The sequence below is a fragment of the Bos indicus genome, chromosome 9, assembly GCF_029378745.1.
Source record: "Bos indicus isolate NIAB-ARS_2022 breed Sahiwal x Tharparkar chromosome 9, NIAB-ARS_B.indTharparkar_mat_pri_1.0, whole genome shotgun sequence".
Classification (NCBI taxonomy): domain Eukaryota; kingdom Metazoa; phylum Chordata; class Mammalia; order Artiodactyla; family Bovidae; genus Bos; species Bos indicus.
The window spans coordinates 29,640,085-29,663,795 of NC_091768.1; the positions used below are offsets into that span (position 1 = coordinate 29,640,085).

The following is a 23,711-nucleotide window of genomic DNA, read 5'->3' on the forward strand; positions in this document are numbered from 1 at the left end:
TAATTAAAATGATTTAAAATTCAAGGTCAGAAACCACAATACTTTTTCACCAACCTAATATTTAAGGTAGTTGTATTAGCGTTCTCTTGCAGCCATCAAATTAAAAGACGCTTACTCCTTGGAAGAAAAGTTATGAGCAATCTAGATAGCATGTTGAAAAGCAGAGACATTACTTTGGCAACAAAGGTCTGTCTAGTCAAGGCTATGGTTTTTCCTGTGGTCATGTATGGATGTGAGAGTTGGACTGTGAAGAAAGCTGAGCACCGAAGAATTGATGCTTTTGAACTGTGGTGTGGGAGAAAACTCTTCAGAGTCCCTTGGACTGTGAGGAGATCCAACCAGTCCATTTTAAAGGAGACCAGCCCTGGGATTTCTTTGGAAGGAATGATGCTAAAGCTGAAACTCCAGTATTTTGGCCACCTCATGTGAAGAGTTGACTCATTGGAAAAGACTCTGATGCTGGGAGGGATTGGGGGCAGGAGGAAAAGGGGGGACGACAGAGGATGAGATGGCTCGATGGCATCAGCGACTCGATGGACATGAGTTTGAGTGAACTCCAGGAGTTGGTGATGGACAGGGAGGCCTGGCGTGCTGCAATTCATGGGGTTGCAAAGAGTCAGACATGACTGAAGAACTTAACTGAACTGAACTGAACTGAGAGGAGACCTGGGTTGGATTCCTAGGTTGGGAAGATCCCGTGGAAAAGGAAATGGCAACCCACTCCAGTGTTCTTACCTGGGAAATATCCTGGACAAAGAAGCCTGGAATGTTACAGTCCATGGCGTCACAGCTGAGTGACTAAGCCACCAACATCAGAGAAACAGAACCAATATTGTAAAGTTTAAAAATAAAATAAAATTAAAAAAAAAAAATAATAATAAAAGAAAATATATGTTTATATATATAACACATTTTAATAATTTAAAATTAGCATATTATATTTAAATTTTAATAATTTAAAAATTCTATAACATACTAGAAAGAAAGAAATAATATAATAATCAGAAGATCAAGAAACAATCATGTATATATTAAAATTTAATATATGACAGAGGTACCATATCAAATGATTAATAAAGAAATTTTTATTTAATAAAAAAGCTAGACAACTACTTGAGGAAAAAATCCCTAACTCATACCACATAGCAAAATAAATTACAAATTTACTAAAATTAAATATTAAAAGTTGAAATTTTGAGATGCAAGAAGAAATGTGACAGCTATTCAATTTTGAGGTGAGAGATAGTATTTTAAATCATAAGTAATACATTTATAAAAATTTGTCATGCTTTCCAAAACACACTCAAATTAGTGAGAAAAGTAGCATTGTTTCACATTTTTGCAAATCCCTTTAATGTCTGGCTTAACAGAAGACATCTGGATTCTCATATCTGCTTCTGCATTCATCTGTAGTGATATCATATGTCATGTAGCTTCTGGAAATCTCCACTGTAAACTTGTGAAAGAATAAAAGTGGAAAAGGCAGATATATTTTAGTATTATAATGAAAATAGCTTTGACCTTTTAGGACTCCAGAAAAGGTCTCGGAGACTCTGAGGGGACTCTGAATCATACTTTGGAAACTCCTGTTATAGATTGATGTGAATCTTTAAATTAATAACACATCTCTGAGGGACAATTTCATCTGCATCGCTCTGGAAAAAATTTATCTGCATTACCTGTAGTTTCCTATAAATTATCAGTTTCCTTCCCCTCTGGAGTTGCAAAATAGCCCTAAGCGATCAAAGATCAAAGATGTACACTCTTAAGGAATTGGATAATCTCTTAAAAGGTACAGAAGGGCAACCGTAGACCTATAATCCCTTCTGCCCATTTCTCAATCTATCCTTCCCCTGCCACCTTGCATCACTAGCTTCTACCACATTAAACACACTGATACGTTAAAATTAGTTGAGGACCTTGTTGGATGGTAATAAAATCAGAAGAAAGGAAAATTGGAATTCCTCCCAATATAGTTAATGCAGTCGCTTCTTTATACTTCTACACATAGATTCTCATAGAATTCCTTCCTTTCCAATTCTCTTCAAAAAAAAAATTAATTTTCCTAAAGCAATACTTCTTTACCTTCCTATTTCAGTCCTTTGTTCATGTTTGGGGAATCTTACCACTTTCTTCCGTGGTAGAAATTTCTCTTTTTGATCTCTTTTATATTTGGCAACTTGAATGGCACCTCAAACTTTGGTCAAATGTTTATAGGAATCTCTGGTTCAAGAAGTTGGGATGTATTCCTGTTACATGATTAAATACGACTGTTTCAATTCTAGTTCAGCAAGTACGCAAGAGGAAAATGTGTTTTCTTTTCCCACTAGATCATCTAGTAGATAATGCTTATCATGGTGGGCACCAAGATTATAAAACCAAATCTCAAATCCAAAATATATTCATGCACACCTGCATACATGCATGTATGTATGTCTGTGTCTGTGTGAAGAATAAAAGGCTACTGTTAAAACTTTTATCTTTACCTTTACTTCCTCAGAAAAATGGGCTCCGCCATTATTATTCTAAGAAGTATTTGACCCTTTCATGCCCCAGCTTACTGTTATATTATTACAGAAGACATAACACCAAGTATTAAAAAGTGGCTTAGCCTTTGTTCCCTTTCCTGAGAAGTGCTTGCCTGCGTATGTGCTCAGTTGCTCAGTCATGTCTGACTCTTTTTGACCCCACAGACTGTAGTCTTCCAGGCTCCTCTGTCCATTGAGTTTTCCAGCTTCAATTAAAATTTTTATGATTTACCCTTCTAAAAAAGTGTGTGTTTGAAAAGGGAGTAATTTCAGGTAGGGAGTACTCCATTTTGTATATAAGGTCTGTTGGTGTTTAGTTGCTAAGTTGTGTCCGACTCTTGTGACCCCGTGGACTATAGCCCTCCAGGCTCCTCTGTCCTTGGAGTTTTCCAGGCAAGAATACTGGAGTGGGTTGCCATTTCCTTCTCCAGGGGATCTTCCTAAACCAGGGATTGAACTCGCATCATGTATTGGCAGGTGGATTGTTTACTGCTGAGCCACCAGGGAAGCCCCTTGTATATAATACATGAACGAAACAATACATGTGAACATGAGTAAGATGGAGAGGACATTTGGAAATGTACCAACATTGCACTGTCTTACCTTGTGATTTACACTAAGGCAGGGAGGACAAATCAATGCTTACTCTCATTATCAACAATCCTAAAAGCTCATTAATAATAAATCTGACCTTAGGACGATGGGAGCTACTTCTTCCTTTCCATTGTCAGTACAAAACAAGAGTAACGAGAAGGTCTAGTGTCATTCTAGAGATTGAAAATTGGCTAACTTTGACCACAAAGAGCAGACTTCAGTGAATTATGCTATAAAAATCCCTTCTCCTTTCCCCCCTCTCTCTCCTTCTCCTTCTTCTTCAGGAACAGAGGCAGAAGTTGCAGCAATATGAAGCTTTTAGTTTGAATGAGGATTGGCAAAGTCTGATCCATGGATCAAATCTGACCCTCTGCCTATTTTGGTATAGTCTGTGACCTAAGAATGTTTTTGATGTTTTTAAATAGTTGTGATTAATCCAAAAGAATAATGACATTTCATGATACATAAAATTCAAATTTCAACATTTATGAATATAATATTGGAACAGCACACTCGTTTGTTTATATATCATTGCTTTCATGCTATATTGGCAAAGTTAAATAGCTGCAACAGAGACCTTATGTGATACTCTCATCACTTCACATTTTTATTTTTGTGCATTACAAATCACAGTGATGTAATTATAACTCAACAGCACTTCAAATGGCATGCATATTGCTGTACCATGACATGATTTTTAAAAATTGCCAGTGTGTATCTATCATGTCAACACAAGAAAAATGGAGAAAACTGGACTTTGAAAGTTATACTTTTAAGGCACAGTGTAGTATGGATTATTTTATCATTGAATTAGATGCTGAAAGATGGTATTTACTGTTATGTGACACTATAGCTGTACTAAAATAATACAACATGCATCAACATTACCAAGCCAAGCATTCTATATAGAAAGAGTGTGTAGCTGGACAAATTTACCAAGCCTGTTAAAGTTTCTTGAACAAGAAGAATTGCCTCGATCAGTATTATTGAATACTGAATAGCTTTGCAAGGTTGTTTTTGCTGTAGCCCTGATAATGTCTCTTAATGAATTAAATCTAAAGCCATGAGACAATACAGACTTTATATGTGAAACGTACACAGCAGCGATGACATTTGGACAACTGTTTTTGTGAGTGACAAATAATTTTAAGCTGCTTTATACACATCACATGCTGGCAAAAGTTAAAACAAGAATCAAGGTTTTTATCCCCATCCAAACTTACAGTGAGTATATTTTTGGAGCTTCAACTCTAGTTCCAGCAGCATTTTTCAGACCTTGAGGCAAGTGGAAAAGAAGTTTCATTATTTCAAATCCATTTAATTATACAATTGAGAAACTTTCACCTAACCTTAATTGGAAGTGATTAATCTGAAGTATAAGGACATGCTAAAAGGCAAATATCAAAAGAGGAATCTAACAGAATCTTGTTAATGTATTTCAGTCTTTAAATATGATTAAAATCATATGCTGATGGATTGATAACAGTAGTTGGCAATATTGTATCTATGAAAAGACATTTTGAAAGATGAAATACTCTATAAAATCTCATTAGAGATAACATTAACAGATTATTATTTATAATTGATTTTGATGTTAGGGGACACAACTTTGAACTCCAGTGAAGCAAAATGTTACACCCCTTTCTCAAAAAAAGCTAACTCCATTTTTTCTATTTGCAATCCTGTATTATAAAACATTATTTTGTAATTCTCAAAATAATGTGACTACGGAGTACTCAATGATCATTATTAGATTTAAAAGCAAATAGAAATGTGTTTTCTCTGTTATTATATAGGTACCTACATACTTAAATCCTTAATGTTTTCACTTAGTTCACATACTTTAAAATATTTATTATCTGGGCCCTTACAGAAAAAAATTTTCTGATCTCTGATCTAAATGAAGTAAATTTGAGTTCTGGTTTCATCATCATAACACAGAAGAAACTGATGGCAGGAAGAAGATGCTGAAGGCCACAGACCACTGGGCTTGGGATGGGTTCTGTCTTGAGGACTGCAGGGAAAGAGATTGGCTGCAAAGGTTGTATCTGAGGCTTTTTTCTCTTAAAGAGAGCAGAGGTTAGCATGGGATTAATTCTTCTATTGTCATAATTAACCAGGGGTCTTTGGAAATCTTTGATCTCAAGACCTTTAAGAAAGACTAGACCGAAGGGTTGTTTGTTTTTTTTTTTTAATTTGCACAAATAAATAAAGCATTATTATTTCCCAATATTGTTAAAACCAGAAATTACTTATACATACACTAAAATAAATTCTGAAAGGTGCCCACCAACTTGTTAATATGGATTCTCTTTGGGTCACAGACTTATACATTATTTTACTATATTCTTTTCTTTAACCTAAGAAAGCCTTCCTCAGCAATCAATGCAAAAAAATAGAGGAAAATAACATAATGGAAAGACTAGAGATCTCTTCAAAAAAATTGGGAACATTTCATGCAAAGATGGGCTCGATAAAGGATAGAAATGGTATGGACCTAACAGAAGAAGAAGATATTAAGAAGAGGTGGCATGAATACACAGAAGAATTGTACAAAAAAGAGCTTCACGACCCAGATAATCACAGTGTGATCACTCACCTAGAGCCAGACATCCTGGAATGTGAAGTTAAGTGGGCCTTAGAAAGCATCACTATGAACAAAGCTAGGGGAGGTGATGGAATTCCAGTTGAGCTATTTCAAATCCTGAAAGATGATGCTGTGAAAGTGCTGCACTCAATATGCCAGCAAGTTTGGAAAACTCAGCAGTGGCCACAGGACTGGAAAATGTCAGTTTTCATTGCAATGCCAAAGAATGCTCAAACTACCACACAATTGCACTCATCTCACACGCTAGTAAAGTAATGCTCAAAATTCTCCAAGCCAGGCTTCAGCAATACGTCAACTGTGAACTTCCAGATGTTCAAGCTGGTTTTAGAAAAGGCAAAGGAATCAGAGATCAACTTGCCAACATCCGCTGGATCATCAAAAGAGCAAGAGAGTTCCAAAAAAACATCTATTTCTGCTTTATTGACTATGCCAAAGCCTTTGACTGTGTGGATCACAATAAACTGTGGAACATTCTGAAAGAGATGGGAATACCAGACCACCTGACCTGCCTCTTGAGAAACCTGTATGCAGGTCAGGAAGCAACAGTTAAAACTGGACATGGAACAACAGAGTGGTTCCAAATAGGAAAAGGAGTACATCAAGGCTGTAGATTGTCACCCTGCTTATTGAACTTATATGCAGAGTACATCATGAGAAATGCTGGGCTGGAAAAAGCTGGAATCAAGCTTGCTGGAAGAAATATCAATAACCTCAGATATGCAGATGACACCACCCTTATGGCAGAAAGTGAAGAGGAACTAAAAACCCTCTTGATGAAAGTAAAAGAGGAGAGTGAAAAAGTTGGCTTAAAGCTCAACATTCAGAAAACTAAGATCATGGCATTTGGTCCCATCACTTCATGGGAAATAGATGGGGAAACAGTGGAAACAGTGTCAGACTTTATTTTTTGGGGGGCTCCAAAACCACTGCAGATGCTGATTGCAGCCATGAAATTAAAAGACGCTTACTCCTTGGGAGAAAAGTCATGACCAACCTAGATAGCATATTCAAAAATAGAGACGTTACTTTGCCAACAAAGGTCCATCTAGTCAAGGCTATGGTTTCTCCAGTGGTCATGTATGGATGTGACAGTTGGACTGTGAAGAAAGCTGAGCACCGAAGAATTGATGCTTTTGAAATGTGGTGTTGGAGAAGACTCTTGAGAGTCCCTTGGACTACCAGGAAGCCCAGCCAGTCCATCCTAAAGGAGATCAGTCCTGGGTGTTCATTGGAAGGACTGATGCTGAAGCTGAAACTCCAATACTTTGGCCACCTCATGCGAAGAGTTGACTCCTTGGAAAAGACCCCAATGCTGGGAGGGATTGGGGGCAGGAGGAGAAGGGGACGACAGAGGATGAGATGGCTGGATGGCATCATCGACTCAATGGACATGAGTCTGAGTGAAGTCCGGGAGTTGGTGATGGACAGGGAGGCATGGCGTGCTGCGATTCATGGGGTCGCAAAGAGGACACGACTGAGCGAATGAACTGAACCTTTTTCCCTCTGATCTTTCTACAGCGGGTATTTGTTATTTTACTCTTTCTCTTTGTCTTGAATCTTTTTTCCTTGATGTTTCCACAGTGATTATATTTCATTTTAAAATTTATACTTAAAAAATTATCCTGACAAATTTTTACAATTTCTTTTCAGAAACCTTATAAGGATCTTTCTTTCTTATAATTGAAAGAAAGATCAGTAAGCTAGCTATCTTGTGTCCCCTGTAAACTCTTTCAATTTATTTAAGAAAACCAAATTTTAAAAAAATTAAAGGAATGCCCACACACAGAGTAGAAAATAATGTTCTTAAGTAACTGAATATACTCATATCATTAACAAACACAGAAGGCACCATTGTTGCTAAAGGAAATATGAGCATTTTTTCCCTTAAAAAATAAAAGATATGTAAGAGAGTCTAAAGAAAAGGAATTAATAGGTTTCTTGTCATGACATTTTTAATAAAAAAAAAACAAACTTTTTTTTCTTCTTTTTTTTTTTTTTAGTTTATTTGGCCACATGGGGGTCTTGGTTGTGTCAGGCTGCATCTAGGTCCCTAACCAGGGATCAAACCTGGGCTCCTTACGTTGGGTGCACAGAGTCTTAGCCACTGGACTACCAGGCAAGTTCCCCCAAGAACAACTTTTTTAATAGAATGAAAAATTACTTTTATGTGCATCAGTAAGCATTGTCTATTTTAAAAATATTTTCATTATCTTTTTAAATATCTTCAAATTATATTTTAAAAAATCGAATCCATTTATATTATTTAAAGTTATACACAGTCCTGACCATGATACATTCTTCTCATATTATGACTTATAATATGTCATTATTATGACATAATATGTGCTAAATGTCTATCACATGCTAACACAGTCATGTGTACATAACTGTGAATCTGAGAAAGCATCAGGTTTTATAAGTTATTTGTCTGAGATGCACAGCAGCAGGGCCAGGTTAATTACATCGTCACATCCCAGAATACTGAGATACTATCACTGTTCCTGCCGATGATGTTTTCTTTGTTTCCATAGAGTTATATATTTACAGCAAAACTGTATATTTTTCTAAACAGATGTTTGTGTTTGTTTACTCCATTGATGTAGAGAACACTTAACATTTTTTGATAATTTTAATGCTAAGAGATGGCATTGACTAATGTGAGTATCTTTAAAGCTCACCACAGCTGTCTAATAAATTGCATGTATAAAATCACAAGTTTACTTTTTCTGAAACTAAGGTCAATTCTTCATGTCTTCTTACTAACCTTCAATATTTTCAGGAACAAATATGGAAGATCTAGAAAAAATCAGAACAGGGACTATTAAAATAGTTTTTCACTTCATTTCCCAACATCTTAGGGAAAAAATAAAAATCAGACTTTGTACAGACCAGCATGAAAAGATTATGTCTTGTCTGAACATAATCAGGCCAGGAAAATAACCACTTTTCATGTAGCTCTTGTTTGCAAGTTTATAATCAAAAAGATGATATTTACCATTCCTAAGTTCTTCAAAGACTTAGAGGATAAAGGAGGACTTTTTATAATAATGTCTTTAGAACAGATTTTCATGTGAAGGCAGAATAGAATCGCCAGTATTCTTTTTGTCAACATACCTCTGGGAGGTACATTAGGATTAAGTCTACTCTAATTACCATTTGTTAGCTGACAAAGGTGGGTTTTAAACTAATGAGTTCGAACATGAAGTTTGCATGTGTATGAAAAAAAGAAAGAAACACATCAAGTCAAGCTAGTCTTTATCACTTGTCTGGCAATCAATCACATGCCTTCCATAGAAAGCTGTTAGTTTTCTATCTGAAGTATTCGCTTTGATATACTTAGAGAAAAACAAGATGTGCATTGAAAATAATCTGTCTTCCTTCATCTTCTTGGCTTTGTAACTTTTAAAAGTAGCTCACGTTTTTAAAGATAGTAATTTCTTTATTACATTTATGTCATTATTCTACAAGTTAAGTCTTACTTTTCTAAGATTCAATAACAAAATAGTAATAGTCATAAGAAAGGAGGTTCCCTTGAGGATAAGATATATATACCATATTCGATTTGCTTATTAAATATTTTACTATGCTTATCCAATTATTACTTCTTTTAAAGGGTACCTTTTGGAATATGGAGTTTAAATAGTCATTTACTCTAAGTAGTAAAAAGAAGTCTGCAAATCTTAAGTGGGTTTAGTTGATAATTTAAAACAATCACTCTTTAAAGAACTGGCCAAATTTTCCATCATGGAAGCAGCATCCCCAGGCAACATGAAAAGCAAGGCTGTAAAAGAATTGAGAGGGAAGGACAGAGGACAGTAGGCCCAAGACAGAGGATTCCCTTACTTGGGGCACGTTTTGTTCAGTGGCGTCAAAGGGGAGAGGGCTACAAAGTTAATGATCTGGCTCTCTGGTAGTAAAGATTTGCTTGGCAAAATTTTTACTAAAATCAGAACTGGTAAAGAGTTCCACTTTACTTTTCCCAATGTCCAATCAGTTACTAAACCCTTGAGTTCTTATCTAAAAATTTATGTTGGACACATTAACAGAATGTATAAATGTATTATTTAATACCTGGATAAATGAATAAGCAAACAGATGAATGAATGAGGCACAGTGATGAAGGCTCTTTTCACTTACTATCTCTCAGGTAAGACGCTGCATCCTGATTCTAAGAACACCTTTCCAAACACAACAAAGTTAGTGGATGAGCCCAAAAATCAGCTTGCAATTCTATGAACGGGAGATGAAATCAAGTTCAGTATCAAGACCTTCATTAAAGGACAGAAAAGCATTTTGAAAAATCAGAATAGAAGAGAATGTTGAAACTAAAAACCTAGTTAGTAAATACAGCTTATCTCTGGTACACAAGACATCATGTCTTGCTGGTGACGTGACTCCGTTGTAAGGGCCACCCCCTGGGGGTGCTGAGATTCCTAAAAAAACTTCCTAGTCATCCAAGAAAAACTTCCTAGGCAACCAGGATTATGTCTTTGGATCACATGCGGCCAACAGGTGGGTAGAGTGGCAGGAGGCTGGAGGAAAAAAGGCAGGAGATACAAGGCAGAAACCAACCAAATTCATTTAACTTCAACTACTCTTCTCATTTTTTAGTGTAGCTCAGGCTATATTTTAAAATTATTATACCTAGGCTTCTGTGGCAGCTCAGTGGTAAAGAATCTGCCTGCCAATGCAGGAGACACGGGTTTGATCCCTGATCCTGGAGGATCCCTCATGCCTCAGAGTAACTAACCCCAGGTGCACACCTACTGAGCCCCTGTGCCGCAGCTACTAAAGCCCTCAAGCTCTAGAGCCCAAGGTCTGCAACAGGAGACACCTCTGCAATGAGAAGCCCCTGCAATGCAACCTGAGTAGCCTCCACTTGTTGCAACTAGAGCAAAGCCCACACAGCAATGGAGATCCAGCACAAACAAAAGTAAATAAATAATTATTTTAAAAATTACTATGCCATTATTTTACTATATTTTATCATTTAAATGCCTACAGAATTTATGTTGGCGTGTAAGTTTTGTTTTTCCTTTGAAACACAACTAATTTGTTGACCATTTGACCACACACACTGTAAAGTCGCAATCTGTTTTCAAAGATCTTGAGCTATCTTCTACTAAGCTGAAAGCAAGAAATAAGAGAATCTTGCAAAAACTTCACAATACTTTGACATGAGTGGAGACCTAAGGGGTTTAGATAATTCAGATAAATGCACAAACATGTAAGTGCTTGTCAAATTCAAGCCTTTTCCATTTTTCTCTTTAGTTTTTATGGTATCAGTTGCAGAAGACTGTTTAGCCTCCAGGCAAGACTTGGATATTTCATATTTCTTTTAGCTGGAAATTAGAAAAAGGAACACATTCCATACGAAAGACATTTTTGAAAGACAAGTATGCAGAAATATTTGCTCTAATAGTATCTATCTTACATAGAAAATAACCCTAAGAAAAGAAAAACAAGTTTTGTTGGGATGCCTCGTATGACATGCATGATAATGTTCTTTCTGGTTTATGTCACAATGCTGTACTTTGCTAAAACAATGTTTACCTTGATTTGGGGTTCCTCATCTTGTCTTCCTCTTCCTGGCTTGGCTTTAGCTTTTAAACTAAACATAAAAATAAATGAAGGCAGAGAAAAATTTTTACAAGCAGTGTCTTATAAGAAATAACAGCAGACTCATTAAGTTTTATCTTTTTTGATTTATTCCAACTTGAGATGTACTAAAAACTGTAAGGCAAGTTTTAACATCATGTCCTTTAATCTAAATGCAGTACTTTCTTACCTACTTTCATTAGTGAAATTTACAAATTTTAAAGTTTAAGTACATGAAAAATATTTAAATCTTAGTACTGCCAGTCTCTGCTAGGATTCCCCTTATAAATTTTTCAGGGAGACAGAGACGACTTGTAGGAAACTTGGCATCACTTCTAATGTTACCAAGTTAGATTGTGTGTGACAGAATGTCCGATTTTCAATAAATACCATTTCAACAAGTAGTAAACTTGAAGATAATCTCACTGAGATCTGAAGTACAATATTCCATATCAGATTGGAAGTTGTACACAGAGTTTTGATATTCAGAAAAAGGTAACATTTCAGTTGCAGATATATTTTACAGGCTAAGACTTAAGCATACTCCGAATACTTAATATCAAGTTATGGAAAACAGCATGCAAAGTTTTCATTTTTCCTAGCAAACAGGCACTCTGGAAACTCTAAACAAGAATAAGATTCTTTGAAATGTATTATGCTTTTAAATCAAAGACTTGTTTGAAAAAAAAATGATGCTCTTCTCTTCACAGTAGAGTTGGAGAATGTTTACTAGTCACTCTCGTGGGCAATATTAGACAAAAATATTAGAAATCTTTTAACATGCCAAGCTAACATTGAATAGTCTTCTGAAAGGTCTGTAAAGCATCTACAAACATTTCTGTAAACAGACTAATTTTTAAATTGAAAAAAAAATTCTTGCTTCTATATTAGTGAAAAGTTAAATGGTCTATTAAACTTTTTATGTCTTTGGAAATAAGCTGTTTCTTGGCCAAAAAAAAAAAAAAAAAAAAGACACTAGGCCACTCGAGGTCATTCCTTCTGAGTCACTAACTCAAGGGCAAAGCATGGTGTTTTAAATGCCAGTAAAGACATAGCCCTCTTGACTGTGCTCCTCGTTTTCATGATACAGTCTCATGTTTTGGATATTTCTGGTTTAATGAAATTCAAATCATGTTGACAGGACATTCTGGGAGCTTGTGTGCAAGCAGCTAAGTCTCATTTCATCCTGGTATCTCCCTAAGAATGGCCATATAGCAGAGGCTAATCCAATCTTTATCGAGCTGAATTCATCTCAGATGGGCTTTCTTCTTTCCTAATAATTTCACACTGTGACTTCTACCTGTTTTCTTTGTTGTGTGTCTACATTAGAGCACATCTTACTGATTTCTGCACCATGTAACAGGAACAAGATGTACATGATCGCCTACTCAATTCTGAGCCTGAAGTGAATAAACAGTAAAATTTTGGGAGTTCCAGGAAGGAGTAGTAGGCAGAAGGAATGTGCTGCCAGGCATTTTCCTGTCTACTGGGGAATTTGGTGCGGTAGAAGTAAACACAGGTTTAGAAGTAAAATGGGCACATTTTCAAACCGCCACCCTTCCCTCAAAGTGTAACTGTTCACTGAACTTTGGTTTTTCATCAGTAAAATGGGAAGAGCAAGAGTTACCTGTTGGGATGTTAGGAAGATAAAATGTTACACGTAAGGCACTCAAAATAATGCCAAACACACAAACAGTAGCTATTACAATTTGAACTATAAAGATTGCATGCATGAGTGCTCAGTCATCTCAGTTGTGTCTGACTCTTTGAGGCCCCGTGGACTATAGTCTGCCAGGCTTCTCTGTCCATGGAATTTTCCAGGCAAGAATACTGGAGTGGGTTGCCATGCCCTCCTCCAGGGGATCTTCCCAACCTAAGGGAGAACCTGTGTCTCCTGCATTGCAGGTGGGTTCTTTACTGTTGAGCCCCTGGGGAAAGATTATGGTGTTACAAGATAAGAAATTTTCTTTTTTTAGGTCACATTTTTAACGAGAAATGCCTCAGCCTGTCAAAAGAGGTCTCAAATTGCTCCCTCTCATTTCGTCAATATGTTCTTAAGGCTGACCTCATCCGAGAATTCAGTTGCCATTGAGAAGACAGCTGAGAGCTCAGTCACTACATGTAGCATCTTCCCTCCCAGGGTTGGTGAGCCATTCAGAGGCTACATTTATGCTTAAAATGTGAGAAACAAGCAACATCCCCTAGAATCAATCAATAAAGTCCTTGGGCATCTCTCTGACAAAAGACAAAGAGTCACACATTGGCTTATAAGATAAAGTCCAATAATAAAAGCTAGTGTACTTCCTTGGGTACAACTCCTTGAATATAGTTCCTTTCAACTGAAGATCTAGAAAGTAAGGACACAAATTATATCCCCTCTGCATTAGTCAGGGTTCTCCTGAGAAACAGAACCAATAGGATCTTATGTATATATAGGTAATAGGTTGGTACAAATGTAATTGCAGTTTCAGATCATGGATTTTAAATCATTATAACTAGGCTCAAACAAATCGAAATAGGAGCCATTACAATCAACACATTTTTCCAACCAGAGATAAGTTTCTTTATTCCTGTAGTATACATATCCATGCTTTGGATTTCAATGAACTCTTGGAAAGCATTTTCTGCCTCCTGCTGGTTATGGAAGCATTTTCTCTGCTAAAAGTTGTCAAGATGCTTGAAGAAGTGGTAGTTGAATGATAAGAGATCAGGTGAATATGGTGGATGAGGCAAAACTTCGTAGACCAATTCATTCAACTTTTGAAGTGTTGGTTGTGCGACTTGCGGTCAGGTGTTGTCATGGAGAAGAACTGGGCCCACTCTGTTGAACAGTGCTGGCTGCAGGTGTTGCAGTTTTTGGTGCATCACATTGATTTGCTGAGCAGGCTTCTCAGATTTAATGGTTTTGCCTGGATTCAGAAAGCTGCAGTGGATCAGACTGGCAGCAGACCACCAAACAGTGGCCATGAACTTTTCTGGTGCAGGTTTGGGTTTGGAAAACAGTTTGGAGCTTCTCAGTCCAACCACTGAGCTAGTCATCACCAGTAGTCGTATGTATAAATTCCACTTTCAATCGCATGTAACAATCAGATTGAGAAATGGTTTACTGTTGTTGTATACAATGAGAAGATGACACCTCAAAAATGATTTTGATTTTAGGTCAGCTCATGAGGCACCCACTTATAGAGCTTTATCACCTTTCCAATTTTCTTCAGATGCCAAATGACCATAGAACGGTTGCATTGCCCAATTCTTGTGCAGTTGTAACAGGATCAGTTTCGATGATGGCTCCCATTGGTTGTTGTCAACTTCCAATGGATGGCCACTGTGTTGTACATCTTCAAGTCTCTCGTTTCAGTTGCAAAACTTCTTGAATCACCACTGCACTGTATGTTTGTTAGCAGTTCCTGGGCCAAATGTGTGGTTGAATTGTCTCTGCTTATTTAAGACTCATTTTGAACCCAAATAAGAAAATCGCTTGAATTTGCTTTTTGTCTAACACCATTTCCATGGTCTAAAACACACATAAATTATGCAGTAAGATACTGGAGTGGGTAGCCTATCCCTTCTCCAGGTGATCTTCCTGACCCAGGAATCAAACTGGGGTCTTCTGCATTGAAGGCAGATTCTTCACCAGCTGAGCTATCAGGGAAGACAATAAGTTATTAGCAAAGAAACATAAAGTGAGAAAAGCACATCAAAATGATGTATAACATAACTGCATTTAAGAATGTATTCCAGTGTCAAATGGCAAATTTCAACAATGCAATAGCCCTAATTACTCTTGCACCAACCTAATATATGCTCTGGAGTTCCAGAGGCCTGTCTTAATTTTGTGCTGTCTTTATCTTTCAGTTCAAGCTGATATAATGACTTCTAAAACCTATGGGCTTCCTTCTGATTAATTTACTTTCCACTCTGTTAGCTAAAAGTCAAACCAATAGATTTCTCTGAGCCAGTCCCTCTCAATTTTGGGCTCCCTGGGCTGGAGATGTAAGCTTATGAATCATTAATGTAATATATAATAATTGAAGCTATGGATGTGGATGAAACTTCTTGGAGTGACAGAATAAGCAGAGACTAGAAGAATTCTTATGATCAAACTTAGGCTGTTTTAAAAAAAAAGAAAAGTTTAGCAAAAGTAAAAGAGAAAGAGAAACTAGGTTTTTATTTTTTTCCTGGTAGCACAGCCTATGGGATCTTTATTCCCTGACCAGGGATCGAACCCAGCTCTCAACAGTGAAAGCACAGAGACTTAACCACTAGACCAATAGGATATTCCTGAGATCATTTGTTTTTGCAAAGACTATGAGAGGCTAAGATCTGATAATTTTAATACATAAAATGTTTTTATAAATAAAATTAAGGTTATTTGAACTTTGCCAGGGGAAGGAGATAGTTAGGGACTTTGGGAAGGTCATAGACACACTGTTTTATTTAAAATGGATAACCAACAAAGACTTATTGTATAGCACATGGAACTCTACTCAGTGTTATGTGCCAGGCTGGATGGGAGGGAGGTTTAGGGGACAATATTTTCATCTGAACCTACTACAGCATTGTTAATCAGCTATACCTCAATACAAAATGTTTTTGGTGTTAAAAAAGTAAAAATTTAAAAATAAATAAATAAAACTAAAGTTATTAACATATCAGAAGAAAAATGGCCAAAAGGAAACATAGATTAGACAATGAAGTACAAGTCCCTTAACAAGCTGTCAATGACCTGCAAATAATTTTTTAAAACCTTTAAAAATATCAAATTGAAAAGATTCTTTTGAAGTATTGAACTCAAACTCAGGAAGGGTGAGAATAGATTAGCACTTACATATACTACTGGTGGGGCTTCCCTGATAGCTCAGTTGGTAAAGAATCTGCCTGCAATACAGGATACTCCAGTTTGATTACTGGGTTGGGAAGATCTGCTGGAGAAGGGATAGGCTACCCATTACAGAATTCTTGGGCTTCCCTTGTGGCTCAACTTGTAAAGAATCCACCTGCGGGAGACCTGGGTTCTACCCCTGAAGATCCCTTGGAGAAGGGAAAGGCTACCCACTTCGGTATTCTGGCCTGGAGAATTCCATGGACTGTATGGTCAGTGGGGTGGCAGAGTTGGACACGAATGGGTGACTTCCACTTTCATACTGGTGGGGCTGTAGCTTGATACAAGAGGGCAATATTTGAGCAACATGAAAGAAGACATTTAGAAAGTTTATTTAGTAATTTCTAGAAAATGAATTTTAAAAAGTAGTTAAATATTTATGTGTGAGAATGTTCACTGAAAACACCATTTTTTACAAGAATGATAATTGAAGCATCAATTTTAACAAAAAAAATCTGGAACTATCAATATTTTCAATAGAAGAATGATGAACTATATTATGAGGCACACATAGAATTAAGAATTTCAAAACTAATAACAATTATGCTTTAATGAAATAGAAGCATGATCATAATATGATGTTAACTGAGGAAAGCAAGACATAAAACTGTGTAAAATATGATTCCAATTTAGTTTAAAATATATACGTATTATAATCCAGAAAAAATATATCAAAATGTTAATACCATTTACCTTTGTGTGATGCAATTATGAGAGATTTATATTTTCTTCTTTATTCTATCTAGCTTTCTCTTTCATTTTCCCACACTAAGCATGAATTACTTAAAAAAAAATAAAAAATGAGCCTAAAATATGTGGTACTTAAAGGCTTTTCTTTGCACAATTGCACCAGTGAAAACTAAGTGCTCAGTCATAAAGACCCTGTGGGAAAAGTGGCCATCCCAGGGCAGATGGCAGGATAAAAATGCTGTATGGGGAGCACAGAGAAATTCAGACTGAATCAAAACAGAGACAATTCCCTTAGGTGGGGTGTTTTCTGAAAATCTGGCACAGAAACCACTTATCCGTACTAGATCTTGCCCAGAAACCTTAAAAGAAAAACAAACAGAGCTGCTCTGGCTGAAGGCTGTACCCCTGATCCCTACTCTCTGCCTTCCTCACTCAAGGGACACTGCAGCAGGCTCTGCCGACACATGAGGTCTAAGAAACACTTTGAAAATCAAGAAAATCATCTTATGCTGAAGTTTCTCATCAACCACTCCCTAATCAAGATGACCTGGAAACTATCAGACTCTTTTGTGTAATTGTCATGTTCGACTATGTATTACAGCCTAAGAACACTTAAACAATTCTCATGTCAGGATAGATTGGTTCCCTAATTCTTCATCAATTCATTAGCCCTCTCTATTTAAGTCTTCCTTAAAAAATATTATACTAGGCATTATAGGGCTTCCTATGTAGTGCAGTGGTAAAGAATCTGCCTGCCAATGCAGGAGACACGAGAGATGTGAGCTCAATCCCTTCATCGGGAAGATCCCCTGGAGGAGGAAATGGCAAACCACTCCAGTATTGTTGCCTGGAAAATTCCATGGACAGAGGACCCTGGAGGGCCACAGTCCACGGGGTCACAAAGCATCTGAGGCGACTGAGGGACTGAGCACACACACACATAAATTGCATAAGTACTTGGCCCAGAAGGATTCTACATGATCTTCAGAGTTAAAAATGTGAGCGCATCTGCAAATGCCTGTGGCACTGAGACACTGGGTCAGTTCTGGCTTGATCATCCTTGGCTGTGCTTAACACCAAAGGAGAAAGAATCCTCCCTGTTCCCAGGCAGGGCTGCAGCCTGGACAGGGACAGAATGCTGGCTTGCACAAGAATGGCTTCAGTTGGGCGATGCTGGAGCAAAGCTGCACTTAAACTATCAACTCCAATTGTGGTGAGCAGGACCTGCTGACCCCTGAAGCATTATGACAGGTCTTATTTACTGAATCTACTTAAAACTTTTCAGAGGTTTCAACAGGTAACTTTTCCTCACTTGGATGCCAGTGGCTGCAGTGAAAATGAATGGGATGTCTCTTCCAGCTGTGTGGAAAACTATGGCACAAAAGCACATTCTAGAACTATATCAACCAGCATGTCACCATCAGCCACACATGGCTTTAAGCTCTTAAAATATGGCTAGTCTGAACTGACACATACGGTAATTGTAAAGGACACACCAGATTTCAAAGTAGGAAAAAGAATGTAAAATATCTCACTAATAAATTTTCCTGTTGATTACATGTTAAAATGATATATTTTTGGTATGTTAAGTAAAATAAAATACATTACTAAAATTATTTGCACCTTACTTTTAAATTTAAATACTAGAAAATTTTAAATTACTTCTGTGGCTCACATTTATGATGGGTATTAAATTTCCGCTGGACAGCACTGTTGCAAAACAAACAGAATTGGGGCTGAAGTTGTTAGTCCCCCTGGTCTTATTTGGGATTTTTTTGTGTGGAGAGGAGAAGATTCTTTGTTCTACAGATGAAGAGAGAGAAAACAGCCGTGTCCTTTTGAGTCACTGATGCATCAATTGGGGTTTGAGTTTCTTTGTGGAAGCAGGAAATACCAGTGACATTCCATAATAAATGAAGGAGATGTGGACTAACCCAAAAATGCACTCAGAATGAGCCTTCTGTTGGCTTGGACCATGGTTAAGAACTGTGTTGAGTCCTTTGGTGACTCTGATTCTGCTTTGTTGCCAACATGAAAAGGAGAATATTATCTAAACATATTTTTTAAAAGGAATGTGGGTACTAACCATCAAAATGAGCTCAGAAGTGCCATACACGATGAGGACTTGTCTTAACTTTTACTCAGGGATATATCTTCTTATACGGGCTTCCCAAGTGGCACAGTGGTAAAGAATTAATCTATCAATCCAGGAGACAGAGGGGAATTGGGTTCCATTCCTGAGTTGGGAAGATCCTCTGGAGGAGGCAAGGGCAATCCACTCCAGTATTCTTGCCTAGAAAATTCCATGGACAGAGTCTGATTGGCTGCAGTCCATGTGGTCACAGAGAGTCAGACATGACTGAAGATGCACACACAAGGTTTCTTATATTTAGATCTAAACTTTTATGCAGAGTACTTTCCTCTAAAACTGAACACGAATCTTAGGGCTGAAGTCCATGAATTCGGACATGACATGGAGTTATTTATCCCTCCAAGCATCTTCATTCATCATTCAATATATTTTGAGAGTCTGAGTAACATAATGAAAGCGAAAGTGAAAGTCACTCAGTTGTGTTATGAGTAATATTGTGGTAGATTCTAAGATGGAGTTTACATTACACAGTCTCATACTTTCAATGGCCTTAGTTTCTTCATTTGTTTACTTAATATTTATTGAGCACTTACTATGTGCCAGGCAGTCAGCCAGGCATTGGATGCAATGGGTATAAAAAATAGAATAAGATCACTGATCTCCTAGAAATCACAATCCAGTGTGGGAAGTAGACACTTATTAAATAATTATGTGTGAGAGTTCTGAGGAGCAGAAAGCAGAAAGAATTCAAAGCCCGAGTGGAAGGATAGATAGAAAGGGTACAGCTCCTCCAAATATAATGCAGCGGGTGGGTGGGGGGAGAGATGCCCTAAATCCAAATAGCTACCCAAAAAAAGCCAGTGTATTTGATATAAACTCTATGAGGAGAACAAATGTAGCTGGGATGCCTAACACATCTCCATCTATATTGTCTAGACATAAAAACCATTCTTTGGCCACCTGATATGAAGAGTCAACTCATTGGAAAAGACTGATGCTAGGAGAGGTTGAAGGCAAAAGGAAAAGAGAGCAGCAGAGGATGAGATGGCTAGATGGCATCACTGACTCAATGGACGTGAATTTGATCAAACTGGGCATGTAGCATGGAGGGGAAGGGTTGGGAATGGGGTGTTGAAGGGGAGAGAGATGATGAGACCTGAAAACCCAGCCACAGGAGCTTTGCTACCGGAAATATTCAGTAACAGTTTTGACTTGGAGAAGATTGTAGAAACCCAGTGGCAAGTACCAGCAGTGACCTTGATTGTATTAGTGAATGTTAGTAATGCTAGAATACCATGACCAAGGTCAGTCTGTCAAGGAATATTGCTCAGTGCCAAGGTCCCCAGTTTAGAAGAGGGGGTAAGGACAGGCGGTTCCTAGTTTTTTCTGCTTTAGGTCAGTGTTGCCCCAAGTGATTCTGATACACTTCCAGAAAAATTTCTCATTAGATTCAGATATCTGCTAGACAGAGATATTTTGTGTGTGTGCAGCTGGGTGAGGGTCTGGATTAGGAACAAACACTTCAGAGGAGACTTTGCAGTGATTCTGATATGGACCCATCCCTAGAAAAGTACGACTGCTTTAGGAACGGAGGGGGAGAATTTTAGTGATCTTACCACCACAAAATTAGAAAGAAAACAACAGGGGGCAGGCAATGACAGACAGAAGAGATACATGTCATGATCATGACCAAGTTTGCAAAAAGAAGACAATGCTTTAAACAGACCTTGAAAGAAAATCACATTTTAGAAAGTTGGAGGAAACAAGAATACAATATGTAAAAACTGCTTAGTCATTTAAATTTATAAACAATTTTAATATCTGATATATGAATATATTTGTATTATAAAATATACAATACAGAAGTTTATATTTTAATATATAGATCAAGGCTGTAAGGTCTCCAAATAAACACAGTTGACCTTTGAAACACCACAGGAGTTAGGGGTGCCAACTTCAAAAGTCCACATATAACTTATAGTAGGCCTTCTGTATCCTTGGTTCCTCTGCATTCATGCTTCCTCATTATTCCATGTTCCCAGATTCAATCAACCATGGATCTTGTAGTACTACGGAATATACCATTGAAAAAATGTACATTTAAGTGGACCCACATAATCCAAAACTGTACTGTTCAAGAGCCAATTGTATTCTCTATACTTTGTATATCTTGCTTACCAAATATTCAAATACATAATAAAATTCATTTGTCAAGTCATTCTAAATATTTTAAAATCATTGGTGTGATTTTTGGTGATAGAGCTAAATGATTCCCCTTTCTTAGCCGAGATTTTCATATAACGTTCTTACAAAGACTTCTCCATTAAAGTGAATCTCTTTCCAACAACCATCCAATAGCAAAAGACAGTGGCCCTTTGTCATAACCTTATTGATAGAGGTTGGAAAGCCAGAGGAAGAGAAAAAAAAAAGATAAGAGAAAGAGAGAATGTGTCTATCACATTTCTAGTTTCTGTAAACTTGATGGTTTAAAATCTGCCCTACGTGCTTGTACTAGAGACACCTGATCCAAACAACCTGATAATTTTGCTGAGTCACCTTGCTTTGGCCTCCTTTGCTTTCCTCCCCGTCAGGAGGAATCATCCTCCCAGGGCCACTCTTTTCAAAACAAACCAACCAATTCAGCGTCCACACCTCTCTCCACCTCCCACATCAGACTTTCACACTCCTGGCCATCATCCAGTAGCCCTAGTCACTGCAGGGCCAGATGTGAGACAGCTGGGGACAGCCCCAGTGCTCCAAAGTCCCGGAATGATTCAGCTTAGTCAATCCCAAACCTGTCTTCCCTGCCTCACCTATTTCTTCTCACGGAAAACATGAGAAAGGCCCTTGCCCACAGGTTTTTCCCCTCTGACTCCTGACTTCCCGCAGCTCCCCTGTGGCCCTCAGTGGCATGCTGTATATTCTCCCACTTGGAACCTGCCTGTATAATAAATTATTTTTCCAGCATCCATTGTCTCCTTACCTGTAGGCCTTATCATCCTGCTGCTGCTGCTGCTGCTAAGTCGCTTCAGTCATGTCCGACTCTGTGCAACCCCATAGACGGCAGCCCACCAGGCTCCGCCGTCCCTGGGATTCTCCAGGCAAGAACACTGGAGTGGGTTGCCATTTCCTTCTCCAATGCATGAAAGTGAAAAGTGAAAGTGAAGTTGCTCAGTCATGTCCGACTCCTAGCGATCCCATGGACTGCAGCCCACCAGGCCCCTCCATCCATGGGATTTTCCAGGGAAGAGTACTGGAGTGGGTTGCCATTGCCTTCTCCTTATCATCCTAAATAATAATAAATCTTATTAAAACAAAAGTGCGGTAGGAAGAGGGGTCAAGGGAAGTGGTTATCAGCCAATTCTAGTTACCTGAGCTAAGCATGTGCACAGTTTGTCTGCTTTGTTCCATGAAAAAAGAGCAAGATGGTTGCCTCTTTGATGTCCAGTCAGGGAATAACTGGTGCTGGGATGGAAACGACTGGTTGAAGCCTAGCTAATAAGCAGAACAAATGAAGAAAGGGAAAGAAGAGGGAAAGAGAAACAAGGGTAAATGCTACCAGGCTCAACCAGTGCCAGTGCCTGGAAGAGGTGCAGGACCAGACAGAGGCAGAGATGGGAGGGCCCGGGAATCTTGAGGTTCCTCCATGGGGAGAACTGGCCAGAGGCCGTGGGAAGGAGACAGAGAGGAGGTTCCCACAGTCCCTTCTTGCATCTCACTTTCTTTGATCTTTGAAAAGAATCCCAAGAAGATCTCCTCCTCATAAACCTTTACACATGGTTCAGGAGTGGTCAGTCAGGTCAGTCCCTTCAGGGAAAAGCTTTCCAGTAAAGCAATTGTCCTGATGCTACCTGAGTGGTTTAAGCCTCATTTGTGCTCTCTGTGCCCCAGGATTCTCCCAGATTCTTTAGCTGTCGCCAAGTTCCTCCATAACGTGATGTGTGATCTCCCTTCTCCCGGCCAAGGACATTTGAACCCCAAAGAAATCCCTCAACACCTGAAACAAATAATAGGATCTCTTCAGCAGGCCTTCCAGTTCTGGGCCTTAGCGCCCACACCTAAACAGTTTTTCAAAAATCTTGGAATCAAAGCAGTGTGTGGTTTCTGAGGAAAAACCACATGTGCTGAAATTCATTAACTAATTTTAGTACTTATCACATGTATTATTATACTATTTCCCAACTCGTGGAAAAATATTTCAATACTTAATAAGTAGTGTGCCTGTATTGACATGTGCCTCCTGAGTATAAGCCCTGGTTTATTCTATTTAAGAGCAATAAATTCAGCACTCTAAAGAAAGAAAACTTTCATAAACCTAACTGAAGAGATTTTAAGCAAAAGATTTGTATATATAGAGACAAATTGTGTGTCTATACACACATACACATGTACACATATGTACACACACACACTAAACTGACACCACTTTAAAAGTATCTGGTTTTCCTGAATATAGAAATCCCTTTCTTTTCACAGATTCTCAGTTTCACAGTCCCAGTGGTAGAGGTTCTCCATGCCAACAGAAGTACTCTTCCTTGTGGCATGAAAGGCTCTTTGTTGTTATGTTCTTGCGCTGGTTTCCCATTCAGTATTTTGCAGAATCCCACAGTTATTCTCCACTCTATCACAAACAAAAGGAAAGCAAATGGTACTTCAGAAAACTGGTACAATTGGTAGAAAAGGAGAGGGGAATCTGTAATAATTTTACATTATAACATT

At 37.9% G+C, this 23,711-nt stretch overlaps 1 long non-coding RNA gene across 1 annotated transcript; it reads right to left on the reverse strand.

The window, feature by feature from the left end:
* Window positions 1–474: 474 nt before the first annotated feature.
* On the reverse strand, window positions 475–16,588 carry LOC139184895 (uncharacterized). Its single transcript, XR_011568409.1, has 4 exons — window positions 11,284–16,588; window positions 8,495–8,526; window positions 4,346–4,397; window positions 475–798 (listed from the first exon to the last, which is right to left on the reverse strand). It is a non-coding gene; the product is annotated as an uncharacterized lncRNA (long non-coding RNA).
* Window positions 16,589–23,711: the final 7,123 nt, after the last annotated feature.